Source organism: Alligator sinensis, unplaced genomic scaffold (genome assembly GCF_000455745.1).
Source record: "Alligator sinensis unplaced genomic scaffold, ASM45574v1 scaffold38_2, whole genome shotgun sequence".
Lineage (NCBI taxonomy): Eukaryota > Metazoa > Chordata > Crocodylia > Alligatoridae > Alligator > Alligator sinensis.
The window spans coordinates 167439-178708 of record NW_005842350.1 but is presented as its reverse complement, the minus strand read 5'-3'; the positions used below and the strand labels follow the sequence as shown (position 1 = coordinate 178708).

Below are 11270 nucleotides of genomic sequence, written 5' to 3'. Positions count from 1 at the left end.
TTATCCTTAACTTGGGATGCCATCCTCAGCTCCATGGTAGCTTTGGCCCGTCTAACTGCCTCCCTACAAGCGCAAGCAGAGGAGTTATACGCCTCTTTGGTGATCTCTCCCTGTTTCCACTTTTTATGTGCTCCCCTTTTGGCCTGTAGGCTGCCCTGGATTTCTCTGGTCAGCCAAGGAAGCCTCCTGGCCCCTTTCCCTTTTTTTCTGTGCATCGGGATCGTCTCCCTTTGTGCCCGAAGGATCATTTCCTTAAGGCACAGCCACCCTTCTTGAGCTCCCATCACTTCAAGACTCCTACTCTGTAGTGCGTCCTTGACTAATCGCCTGAGTTCATTGAAATCAGCTTTCCTAAAGTCTAGCACTTTCACCCTACTAGTTACCTTACCCACTCGACATCTTATGAAAAATTCTATTATTAGGTGATCACTGTCCCCCAGATGGCCACCGTTCTGTAGGTCCCCTACCATATCATCCCCCATTGCCAATACCAGATCCAGTAAGTCATTCCCCCGAGTGGGACCGTGTACCTCCTGCATCAGGTGGAGGTCCTGTACACAGGATAGGAACCTGCATGAACGGTGGGACTTTGCTATCTGCGTCTCCCAGCAGATGTCTGGGTAGTTTAGGTCCCCCATGACTACCGCCTCCTTAGCTTTTATGGTCTCCGAGAGCTGCCTCAGGAGCCCCAAATCTATTTCTTCCCCTTGATGTGGGGGTCTGTAGCAGACCCCTACCACCTAATCCCTTTCTCCTTGCCCCCCATGTAATCCCTTTCTCCTTGCCTCCTAGATGGGAGGTCTGAGTGTGTACTAAGGCCCTGGTGATCAGGAGGCTGAAGAAAATGGGTAGCCTCCCACCCTAGTAACAACTTTCATATTTTTTTCTATGAAGGCATGGCAAGACAGTGAGGTGAGAGGTTACCCCAGAGACAGGTGGGCAGCCGGTGGAGACCCAGTGAAGACGCCACCCTGTTAAACTGAGGTATGGAATGAAGAAGATAGCCTTTAAATTATTGTATGATGATGATGGGCAGAGGATGAGAAAGGGCATGTCAACACATGCTTTTACGTGCTCCTAAACATAATGCGCTTTAGCCTAATACACGTGAAGGCAATTTAGGCAAGTGCACATTAATGTATATTAACACAGGTGTGCAGACCAACTTAGGACTAAAGTTAGTCTCAAGTCAATGAATATACCATGTTAATATGCATTAGTGTGTGTCTACACATTAGTTAATGCAATTTAACTAATGCTCAAATAGTCTTAAATCACCATTTTCAAGATGTTTAAGGGTGTGCACATGTAGACACATGACCATAATGTGCCTTAAATTGTGTTAATGCACATTAAATGCATAGACATGCCCGAAGTGAATATACTATAGTAGAATTGTCCAAGATCTTAGCTGTCAAGTATGAATGAACAGATTTGCTTCAAAGATTACCAAATGAGTAACGGTTTAGATATGTACTGATCTGTTCCTGTTCTTATGCTTGAAGTCCAGCCTGGCTGAAATACATAGATCTACTGAAAGTATAATTCAGGGAGTTCTCAACCTTATGGCTCAAGGCACCTCTTGAAAAATGCTAGCTCTTAGATTTCACTCATTTCTTGACTACGGAAGAAAAATAGAGCAATTCTTCTTTTGCAAAGGACTCAGAATTTTTTTTTAATTGTTTGGATTCCTATTTGAAATCTCTGGGTTTATCTTGTGAATAATATGCAAGTCTTTGCATACCTAACATGGCTAATATTACATAGCACCTTGTGATACTCTAGTTGAGAATCACTGGCACGACTCAGCTGAAATGTCTGTACCTTTTGTACTTTGCAGCTCACAGCAGCACTCTCCCTCCACCCTGTGTTGTCCCAGCTAGAGGCAGGAGGAGTGGTGCCCAGTCCAGCTTTCCATCTCCCCCTGCCTCCAGCCACTGCACAGTAGCAGGCAAACCAGGCAGTATGGGTGTCTCTTCCTCTTTGCTGGACTGTGCCCTGTGCCCCTGCTTCTTCCTGTAGCAGTTGCACTGATTGTGGGGGAGGGAAGGGGCAAAATACAAATTTGCCCAGGGCACCACTTTCCCTAAGGCTGGCTCTGAATATGCTAGCTCTGTGTAAGGGACACCAGATAGAGAATGCATACCTATTTGACTGTTAACAACAAATATATTTAAGCATTAATAAAAAAGCAAGTCGACTTTTTTTTTAACCTCAAATGATAATTGTATAAAACAACAGTAAGACTGTACTTATAAGAACTAGAACTGAAATAATTTTGCAACTGGAAAGTCTCATTAGGAAGGGTATTTTTATTTACAAACAGGAACTCAGTCAGGATGTCATATCAATATTAGAGCTGTTTTGTAGCTTTTCTTACTGACCTTGTGAAAGGTCAGAGGATCGCCAAGTCTTGGCTATTTGTTATCTTAATGGACTTTTGTAAACAAGCAAAATGTCCTTTTTATGAAGCTTAGGCAAGAAATTTTAATAGGAATCTGCGTTTTGAACATGCGCCACATTTGTTGCGAATGAGGACTGTGTCTATAAGCAGAAAACCCAAAGGAGCACCCCAAGAATAAATTACACCTACCCTGTAACCCAGAGGCAGGCAATTATTTTGGGCAGAGAGCCACTTACCCAGTTTTGGCAAGCTGTTGAGGGCTGCATGGGTAGCCCTGCCATTTGACAGGTGCCCCACCCCTTTGTCACCATCTTGGGACCAATGTCTTGGGCCCAATGTCTCAGGGCCAGCACCAGTGGGGCCCAGAGCAGGGTGCAGGCTGGCAGGTCTGTGGAGCCAGGCTGGGCTGCACCAGCAGGGAGAGGGGGAAGCTGGCCCGTCTCCATAGGGGCCCTGCTAGCCCGGATCCCTGTACTCCTGCCACCCTGCTCTGGGCCCCGCCAGAACTGGCCCCAGAACACTGGTGTGGGCCCCATGCAACTGCTCACTCCCAGTGCCCATCAGCCCCACAGTACAGGTGGGGCGCAGCATGCAACCCTGACCCCCTGTGCTTGCCAGCAGGGAAGGAGCTGGAGCTGAGCATAGGGAAAAGTGGCCTTTCCCCTGCCCTGTGGCCTGGGCTCCCTGCTGGAGCTGCTTACAGCTCATGTGGGGCTGTCCTGAGCAGGCACAGGCAGTTTCATGCAGGCTGTGAGTGGCTGCAGCATGGGGCTCTGGGCACGGGATGGGCGAGGGGCCGCTTCTCCCCACTCTCAGCACCAGCTTGTAACCCACCCTCACTGCCAGGCTGGCACCGTGCTGGCTCCAGGCTTACCAATTGGGGCTGCACACGATGGCAGCAGCTGTAGGCCCTGCTCTTGCTGCACCAGGCAGTGTTTGCCACCGCCACATCTGGGCTGCCCAGTGTGCGAGCTCTGGGTGGGCAGCAGCAGCAGACACTGCCTGGTATCGCAAGGGGGGGGGGAGACACCACAGCTGTTTCTGCCATGCACCGCCCCAACAGGTTAACCCAGAGCTGGTGCAGGGCCCAGGCTGGCTGTGGGGGTGGGTTACAAGCTGGTGCTGGGCATGGGAAAAGCAGACCCTCACCTGCCCTGTGGCCAGCACCCCAAACTGCAGCTGCTCATAGGCAGCTCCATGCAGGCTGTGCCTGCTCAGGACAGTCCTGAGTGGGCTGCGAGTGGCTGCAGCAGGGAGCACCAGTCACAGGGCAGGGGAGGGGCTGGTTTTCCCCGGGCTCCCTCCCTGGCCGCCTCCCCCCCCCCCCCCCCCCCCCGCCTGAGTTTCCAGTGCTGGTGCTGCCACATGGTCCCAGGCAGAAGCACCTGCTGGGGTTTCCTGCTGCGGGGGGGAGCGCTGCTGGGCTTCCCCTGGGTCCTACTGTCCCTAGTTCCTGTCATTTTTTTACAGGAACCAAAGACAAATAAATATTAATTTTCTAAATTTTTTTAGGGGCCTCACAGGCCAGACAGAATGGCCTCACAGGCCAGATCCAGCCTGTGGGCCATATTTTGCCCACCCCTGCTGTAACCCATATGTGTCAAACATAAGGCCCATAGACCAGATACAGCTTGTGGAGCTGTATGACTTGGCCCTTGGGTCTCAGACTGACCCCACATGCTGCAAGTGGCATGCAGAGCCATTCTGGTATGTACCATGTGGCATAGGGGGTTGATCTGCAGCACAAGCTGCCTGTGGCACCCGCACTGTACCAATCCTGCACACTTGCTTCATGTACAGTCCTACTGGGTTGTGCCACAGCCAGCTCACAGGGCTGTTCAGCAGTGTGGCCCATTCAGCTCACACCCCATGTTGGCCATCTGCCTCAAGCAGCATACCAAGTCCAGTCTGTGTGTGACATCTACTATGTGCTGGCCCTTTTCTGAGGTTTGTGATCTCTGCAGCATACAGGCTGGACTTGGTGTCAGGAGTGCTGCCACAGCATTGTGCTGCATGTGGTGCTCTGCTGACCAGTTCTGCACACTGGCTTCATGGGCAGCATTCACAGCACCAAGTCTAGCCTGTACAGCACTTGAAGGACAGAAACTGGAGTGGGGTTGGCAAATGCTGTTTGTAGCCCAGGGTGCAGGCATGGGGGGCACACTGAATACAGTGCTCCACTGGACCAGCCCTGTGCACTTGCTCCAGTGTGACTGGGTCTGACCTGCAGACTGGCCCAGAGAATCTCACCTGGTCTGCAAAGCTAGATGAGTTTAACACCCCAGATATAACCCTTATTACTTATGAGGAATATCAGTATTCACAGACAGAGTGCATAAAAAAAAAAAAAAGAGCAAACATTGTGACTAGCAGAACATATTGTTGTCCAAAGATAAGTGGCAGAAATTGTCCTGTTTTTTTGGCTAAAACTTCTGTATTTGTTGATGGTCATTTTCATTCCTTACATAGAAGCGGCATTACACGCAGATACAGATTGCAGCACACCTCCTAGTGTTACATTGAATTTCATTAGAAAGAGGCAATGATTAATTTTCAAAATGATATTTCAAACAAATGATTGTATTTTATGTCAGCCTTTAAACTTCTTTTATCAAAAGCATGTTAGCAGCTGGAAGGTTAAAATGTATTCTAAGATTTTCCTTAAATATATTCTCTCCTCTACTGTGATACAAGGAGATTGTAGACATTTGATCATTTCAAAGGAGTTTCGAAAGAAACCTCGATGGCAGTTTTGAAGCTGTGTATTTATATGTTATCATCTAATACAAGTAGCTAGATCAGAATGTAATATTTGTGTCATCACTGGATATGAAAATGACTGTTAGTAAAATAAGATTTTATGTTTGCTACTGCCTTTATGTGTTAGATTTAGAGAATACCAGCTGAGGACAGCTGCACTGAGAGAGCAGTGAGCCCTCGCATCTAGATCCTGTCCTTGCTATCATATACTAACTGATCTGACATGCTATGAAACTAGGGCCTTTGCCCTTTTAGTATGTCTGATTTAGCTTCTCTATTGAAAATGTTAAGCCAATGAGACCATCTCTGAACTTTGTTATACCAGTCTAATTCCAGAAAACTCTGGTGAAGTAGAGTTTAGTAGAATTATTTTGCATTTAGAGTGAAATGGAAATCTGATTCAGTAACTGTAAATTCTACATCTGCCAAGAATCAATGTACAACTTCCATTAAAAATAAAATAGCTGTGGTCAGTAGCACAAACTGCTCTGATAACTGGCTAGAAATGGGATATTAATAGATGAGTGGTATGATGAAAAAATATATTGTGTATACTTCAGTTTTTTGGAAGACAATACGTTGTTTACTAGTGTAACTCCACACGGTAAAAAATGGTAAAGAAATTCATGGAAAAAATTGAAAATTCATACAAACTTGGTGTGTCTACATAAGATGCTTAATGTGCAGTAGCTTGCTTGACAAAAACCCTGCAAATACACTACTACATAGTAGTATTAGGCTACTGCACAGTAATCATCACTTAAAAGCTGTGCACCAGTGCTAACTGTGCAGTAACTACGTTTACTGTGCATTTAGTTAGTACTTCATTAAGCAAGTACTAAACTAAATGTACAGTAACTACTGCACAATAATGAACATGTAGATGTGCCCACTGATTATGGAAGAAAATGATCAGGTTCTATAGCTTTGATTATTCCGAAGGACCCAACTTCTGTGTTTTGCTCCTCAGTTAATATGCGTTAAACTACCTACTCTCAGTGTTTTCTGATATTGCTTGAGTGGGCTTGAAAAATGAAACTGCTTGTTGGAAAGCTGACACTGGTGACCTCTCTCTCTCTCTTTTTTTTTTGCCATCGTTAGGACTGCATACACTTTAGCAATTCACAGCAGAAACATCTATATGAGGTGCTTTACTGCACAGTAGAGCAGTTTACTGCACAATAACTATGTGCATGTAAAAAAATGCATGGTTACTGCGCAGTAAATGCTCTACCCTTGATTAAATTTGCTACCTGCAAATGCAAGTGGCAAATTTACTCGCAAGTAGTTATTGCACAGTAGAGCACAAGTAGATGCCAACTGGGAGCAAATTTGCTCTCAGGCATCCCTGCCACTAGGGGGCCAGTCTCAGACTAGCCCCAGGGCCTAAGGCTGGGATGACTCCATGGCAGCCCAAGCCCAATGCCCTTAAAAGCCTATAGGCACTGTGAGCCCTGGGGAACTTGCAGGCATCCTGTGGCCACACCTGGCCATTTCATCCCCCTGCACAGGCTTCAGACCAGCTCTGCCAGCCTACCTGCACTCTGGCACCACTCCCTGGCAGTGCAGTGCTAGGAAGTTGCCAGGGCTGTGCCATCCAGCCCTGTAGGGTGTCGGCACCTGGGCCCAGCTGCAGCCAACTTGTAGCCACTAGGGCCAGCACCAGATGAATGTAGGCAACTTTCAGCACCCTGCCTGGATCCTGAAGGTGCTGTGTGGCACTGCCTTCCTGCATGGCTGCTAGTCTCATGCCCTGATCCTGTGCTTGGTGTTATAGGAAGCTTCTCAGACCCAGCAGCATCTGAACAGTCACTCAGAGGCCCAGAGAGCCGTCATGGGAGTCATGATGGTGTCCTTCCTGATGCCACATGCCACCTCATGAGGTTTCAACTGGTTGCAGGAGGAGACTAGGGACCTTGTGGCACTGTGGGGCAAGGCTGAGGTGCAGAGCCAAAGCGCACGGGGAGGTGGGAGACCATGCAAAATTGTATTTATCAGTCTGTGCCCCTGCGCTAGGCAGGCATAGGCCTCTATCATGCCAGTGGCAATGTCCTTCTTGGCAGTAGGGGGTCAGAGATTTTTAGCACAGCCACAGGTAGCCCTCCAGGCACTTGAGGACATTGTAGGGCAGCATGGGCTTGCCCACTGCACTGTCAAAGCTCATGGTCTCATGCCAGGCATGGAGATGTACCCAGGGCAGCATGGCCATCAGCAGCAGCAGGGTGTAGTGGTTCAGGCACCCCTCGGTTCACACAAACAGCTCCTCGCAATGCAGGGGCACATTTGGGGCATGGAGTGGCCATGGGGGTGGCTTTGGAGTGGCCATGCAGGGAGGGCAGGGGCATGGCCAGCTCTGCATCTCAGTCATCCAGGATCCCCATGTCCCCCAAGCCCAGGTGCCATGGGTTTGGCAGCAGCACAGGAGACAGACTGACTTTCAGGAGGAGAAGAATGGGGTGGGGGTCTAGAGTCTTGCCTGTCCTGGCCTGGGAATGGGGTGGAGGAGGCAGGCTTTCTGTGGCCAGCACCCAGCAACTCATTGGCCCCTAGGAAGTCAGTAAGGATGGGGGGGGGCATGCCTCGACTGGTGGTCATCTGGATCAGGCCTGCCCACCCAACTTGCCATTGTTCAAGGGCACCTGTACACACATGAGCTCTGATCTGAGACCAGACCATGCACAGTCTCCTGGTACAGAGCATCTTATCTCAGAAATGTTGAAAACTGACAAACAGCTTTATTTCTGATGGCTCTGTAGGTCCTACATCTGCATGCTGGGGACAGCCCCACAGCTCATCCGAGTTCCACACAGCCATGGAGCAGGAACTGCCTGCAGCAGAGCTAGGACTGTGTGCTGGTCCTGCTGGCTGTGGCCACTAGCTGCAAGATGGGGGAGCCACCAGCAACTTAGATCAGCAGCCACTATTGCCCTTGGGCAAGCCCCCAGGTGCTGGATTTGCTGAGGCATGTGTACCTGTGGGGGAATGGCCAGAGGCTGGGGTGCTGACCACTTGTCCCTGGGCTCCACCTGCTAGGCACCCGCACTCCAAGGCCCCCCACCCTGGGAATGGCACACACAGAATCACAGCATGTATAAATAGTTCACATGGGGAAGCGGGTATTTAATTGGTGGTGGATAGAGTGGGTGGTGGAGGGGCTCTGTTGTCGGAGATGGAGCAGGGAGGAGGATCTGTTTGTGTAGGGCAGTAAAGTATTTTTCAGAGACCTGTCCATGGTGAGCATGGTGCTGGGGGTGGGTAGTGGGCAGGGGGTCTGTGGGCAGCTGTGCAGGTGGGCTACAGTGGGGAGTGGAGGAGAAGGTGGTCAGCCAGTGCCTCTCGCACCCAATGCCCTGGCCCCCTCTGGCAGGTGTGCAGCTTTCCCAGGGCTTCAGCAGGGTGGAGGGGCTGCCACTCCACTGCTGCTGCAGCTGGTACTCTGGGACACTGCCAGGCATCCTCCAACTGCTGTTCCTTCTCTGCCTAGGCCTTGCAAAAGAGCTTCCCTCAGGCCTCACAGAGTTTATGCAGAACAAAAGCTGTGAATATGACCCAGGGGATGTTGGCTTCAGAGAACTTGAGATGGGTGGTGTGGGTGCACCAGCCTTCCTTCAGCTGGCCAAAGGTGTACTTCATGAGCGTGTGGGTCTAGCCCAAGCACCTGTTGAAGTGGGACTGGTGGGGGTCCAGGTGGCTGGTGTAGGGCTACATGAGCCAGGAGAGAAGTGGATAGGTGGGGTCCCTGATGAGGAGGGGCAGGACATCCACGATGCCCAGCTGGAGGCCTGGCAACCCTGACATGAAGCTCCCACTCTGCACTAGGGCTGGTAGGATAGAGTTCTGGAAGATGCAGGCATTGTGGTTACTGCCAGCCCAGTTGGCACTCATGGTGAAGGCACTGCAGTGGTCAGTGATGGCCTGGAGCATGACAGAGTGGAAGGCCTACTGGCTGTAGTAGAGGTGGTTGCCATGGGGTAGACAGGTGATGGAAATCTGGGTCCTATCCAGAGCCCCAGTGCATTGGGGGAATCCCAGGGTGAAGAACCGCACCACCACCGCCAAGGGGGTCATGCACATGGACCACTGTCTGCCCAAGCATGTCCTGCGGAGCACCACAAACCTCTAGGATGGCACCCATTGTGTTAGCTTTGCCCATGCCAAAGAGGTGGCTGACATAATGAAGACTGGTGGTTGTGGTCTGCTAGAGCAGGAGACTGGCCAGCCAGGTGTCTGTGGGGGAGAAGCAGCTTCATGGTGGTGTCCTGCCACTCCAGGTTCAGTGGAGCTGCTCCAGGAGGTCCAGGAAGGTGGAATTGGGCTAAATCTCTGCTCAATCGAACCAGGGACTGGAGTTTCACAACGCCCTAATAGGTACCTCATTTTTCTATTAATGGCTGATTGTCATAATTTTAAAATTATTAAATGTATTACTGTCTCCTAATTGTGGTTGTCAACTGGCTGTACATAAGGACACTTGTAATGTAAACTTTTGGTTGCTGACAGGTGCATCTTTTTGCATGTGATCACTTTATCTCTTTGTTGGTTTTTTTTTTAATCCTTTCAGATTGGGAGCTTTCAGAATCAGTGACTGGAATACAGGTGCAGATCATAAGCAGAAGTAAATCATCAATTTCAAATGACACCTGAACGAGAGATGGCCTTTCACTTTTGCATGCCGGGATGTAAAGATTATTTTGTATACTCAAGTTTTGTAACTGAGGAAAATATTAAGTGTGGCCATTCTAATACATTGCAGTGAAAATACAGCACCTGACAATAAAAGCAATAAAACATTTAATAGAATCCCTATGCCCACAGGAAAGAAATTAACAGCTGTATTTCTGGACTGCTGAGAATAAAAGACAAATATCAAACGGATGTTATTTCAGTAGAACAGGTATGAAGATATGTAATCAGCAGATATATGGAAGGTTGTATACTGATACTCTTAAAAAAAACAAAAAGTGTAAGAAACCTGAGCATGATTATACAAATAACACATCTAACAATATGTCATTGCCTCAGTCAGAGCCTCAGCCAATCTTCTCTCATAATTTTCTTGTTCTTTTTTTAATAATGACAAAGAATTCCCACGCTTCCTCAATTCATCCCCCCAGTCCTTTCTCCTTAATATAATTCCTTAAATCCAGCCAAGCTGGATTTTTCCAGACAGGGATAGAATTTAAGAACTATGTTACCAAGGACATTTCTGAAAAGGAATTTGAAAAGGAGCCCTGGACTTGTGCTGGGATGCATCTGCTGAGAGAATGCAGCATGGCACTGCCTGTGAACACAGCTATACCACTTCTGGGTTGGGAGAGAAACAAAAGTAATATAGCAAATTCATGGAAGGTTTCATGTGAGACAACTAATTAGCTCTACTCCTCAGCACGAATTCAGAGACAGAAATAATAGTTAAATTCATATGATGTCTGCAGTACCACATTATGGCACCTATAGTAAGTAACTAGAAGCTGTGTAGGCTATTTCCAGTTCTAGGTATCTGGAATCATTTTGGACTGAGTCCCTGTTTTTGTTGCCTAAAATTGGTTCTTTTACTCCTCTCTCTCTCTATATTAATTCACAAGTTCCAGGAGCATTCACAAGTGTTCCTTTCTGTCGCTGGGTGACTAATTTACTGCACAATAAAGTGTCACTATGTAACCATAAACAGGTTTTCTATTATGTGTAAATACAGGTGGTAGCTACTGTCTGGGGACAGTGTCACAGCCCCAACTACAATCTCAGAGTTAGGAGCCACCAGCTTCTCCATGCCCCAGAGCCCAGGCCTGACCCTGGTGCCCTCTGCCAGCCTGGGGCTGGCACCCAGGGGATCCTAGAGCTCCCTCTGGCTGTCATATAGTATAGCTGGACAGGAGTATCCTGGCCCTGAACTGCTCCCATCGGGAGCAAATTTGCTCCCGATGGGTACATGTGTAGATGTGCACTCAGGGAAATCTTACTGTACAGTATGTTACTGAGTAATAAGCTTTCTGAGCAGTAATTGCATGTGTAGCTGTGCCCGCTGGCTGTGTCTACACAAGACGACGACTGTACAGTTGTTACTACACAGTCCACAGTCATTTAGTACTTGCATAAACAAGTATTA

At 48.6% G+C, this 11270-nt stretch overlaps 1 long non-coding RNA gene across 1 annotated transcript in view; it reads left to right on the top strand.

The window, feature by feature from the left end:
- The window catches only part of LOC102378144, a 14204-nt gene extending 4233 nt beyond the window's left edge, over positions 1-9971 (top strand). Inside the window, exons 2-3 of the long non-coding RNA XR_324476.1 lie at positions 895-984; positions 9726-9971. This is a non-coding gene — a long non-coding RNA (uncharacterized LOC102378144). The remainder of the gene's footprint in view (positions 1-894; positions 985-9725) is intronic.
- Positions 9972-11270: the final 1299 nt, after the last annotated feature.